The sequence below is a fragment of the Sprattus sprattus genome (genome assembly GCF_963457725.1).
Source record: "Sprattus sprattus genome assembly, chromosome: 12".
In the NCBI taxonomy this organism is placed as follows: Eukaryota; Metazoa; Chordata; class Actinopteri; order Clupeiformes; family Clupeidae; genus Sprattus; species Sprattus sprattus.
Genome location: NC_137910.1, coordinates 6,426,016 through 6,428,515, shown reverse-complemented (window position 1 = coordinate 6,428,515; position 2,500 = coordinate 6,426,016). Strand labels below are relative to the sequence as shown.

The 2,500-nt window shown below is 46.6% G+C and overlaps 1 pseudogene across 1 annotated transcript in view; it reads left to right on the top strand.

The window, feature by feature from the left end:
• The window catches only part of LOC308373155, an 18,467-nt pseudogene that overhangs the window by 8,973 nt on the left and 6,994 nt on the right, over nt 1-2,500 (top strand). Inside the window, exon 2 of the transcript in view lies at nt 1-75. This exon is cut by the window's left edge and continues 8 nt beyond it. The product of the transcript in view is annotated as an uncharacterized misc_RNA (transcript). The remainder of the gene's footprint in view (nt 76-2,500) is intronic.

Here is a 2,500-nt window from a genome sequence, read left to right as displayed (position 1 = left end):
GCAGAACGCCACACTGCAGTCTCATGCGCCCCCTCTAATCCGTTGCCCTGGAAACGGAGCCAAGCCCGTGCCAAGGTGACTGGTGACGAGGATTTAGCGCCGCCGCTGATGAGGTTTGCACAGAGGGCAGGTGCTCTTGCCCACCGCTGAGGCTGTTTGCTTGGCATCCGCCGTTGCAAGCTAAGCAGGTTTGAGTGGCAGGCTGCTGGGGCACAGTGTGACCTGTCCGTCGGACCTGAATGCTCTGTGTGTGTGTGTGTGTGTGTGTGTGTGTGTGTGTGTGTGTGTGACAGTGTGACAGTGTGACCTGTCCATCGGACCTGAAGACTTGGCACATTCAGAGGAGCGCTGGCTTTTGAAACAAGGCTTTGGTTATTAGTCTGAGTACTTCTTTGCTCTTACTGTTTGGGTGATGTTATTCATTCATAAAGTTAAATAAAAATGAACTAAAATAAAACAAAAAAACTATGCTCAAGGTAACTAAACATGAGGACGTTATATCGTGGGAACGCTTTCAGCTTGGTGCTCTAAACATTTTGTATGTTATTCTCACCATGACCAGCAGATGGCGCCAGAACACCATGTATAATTCCCCAGCAGGGGACCAAACGCTTTTCCACTCCGTGACATTTGCCCAGGGCTGTACTACTAACAGAGCGGTGCTCCCTGGGCCTTTCCCCACTCGAGCCCTTTAAATAGCGTGTCTGATGCCAGCGCTTCCCTTCACCAGACGAGATGGAGGCGACCTTCCCGCTCTTCCTTCTCATCTGTATAAATAGATTTCTCCCCGTCGGTGCTCAACCCAGGTGGAATCCCTGTGGAAATTCCCCAGTCAGAGGCAAAATAGGCTTCTCTCAGTGTTACTCAAACAGCAGCGTTCACCTCGGCGTTCCCTGGGCCCATTGAAGTTTTCAGTGTCATCTGAAGACACTTTGCCTTTACTGAACGAGCTTTTTTAGGCCTCACAAGCACATGAGAGTTTGATGGTTCTTGTCTTAAAGGTGCAGTCCGCAATTGTAACCCCATACACTTTTTGTCAAATTCAGCGAATTGATCCTCAGTGCTTTTGCACAAAAAAAACCCCTCTAGTGTTTGTACACTGCTCTGGCTCTGTAAATTGGAAACGAACACACACTCGAAAGGGAGCCCTAAACAAGCCCAGCCAATCAACACACGCGCTTTAGAAGCATGGAAGGGAGGAGTGTGATTTGATTGGCTCTTGAACTCAAATTTCAAGACCCTTTCACAAAACCAAAACCGAATCACACACTGCATCTTTGATGGGAACTATTGTCTGGCAGTGTGAGATGGTTCCAGTGGACGAGCCAGATCTGGCTGGTCCCGCCATGAGAACTGTGAGTTAGGGTTCATGTCTTTTGTCTGGGGAGCTTCATACTTGTTTGCAATAAGAATCCATTTTGTGCTTCTCCTTCAATCTCTCACAATTTTGGAAATAAAAAATAAGTAGATGGATGGTAGATAGGTAGATGCATTTTCATTATGATTTCCTTTCTAATTCTTATCAATTTAAATCACCACCCCTTTCCTCCCAGTATATGTGTGCTATTCCTCTCAGACAGGTTCAGTAATATGCCAGGAGACGTGAGACATGTTTAAATTGGGCTGTTCACCCAGAAATGGATCCTTGAGTTTCAGACTTTGACTCTTCTACTAGTTCCTCATTACGTTTTCTGATTGTGCTGAGGGATATTTAGATTTAATCAGTGGGTTTAATGATTTTTTAGTCAAATATGTGTGTGTGTGCTTGTTGTTTCTCGCTCAGTCCAGACTCCGGTAAAGCCTGCCTTTCTCTACACCGTCTCTGACTGTAAAGAAAACTCACCTTGTTGAATAGTCAGACACAGACTGATGAGGGGTGGGAGTGCCAACACACACACACACACACACACACACACACACACACACACACACACACACACACACACACACACACACACACACACACACACACACACACACACACACACACACACACACACACACACACACACACACACACACACACACACACACACACACACAAACACACACAAACACACAAACAAACAGAGAGAGAGAAGGAGAGACAGAAAAACAAACCAAATAGCAGCTGTGTGTGCTATATCAAAAACAGAAACCCTTTTTCCACCCCATCAGTCATTCATAGCTAATGATAGTCTACAAACATGCTATTTTTCTCCCTCCCTCACTGTGTTGTCTGTCTCTCTCTGTCTCTCTCTTACCCTCTCTCTCTCTCTCTCTCTCTCTCTCTCTCTCTCTCTCTCTCTCTCTCTCTCTCTCTCCCCATCTCTTGCCGCCTAGTTTCTTTCTCTCTTTTTTGTCTTCCTCCCTCTGTCTCCTGGTAGTCCTCTGATTTTGAGTGACAGGGTGGGTTAGACTCTTTCTACTCCTCGTCTCTGACTCTTCCTCTGTCCTCTGTCCTCCGTTCTCCGTCCTCCTGTCTTGGCTGCGTAGGGCGCTGATTTCTTTATTTCTGTCA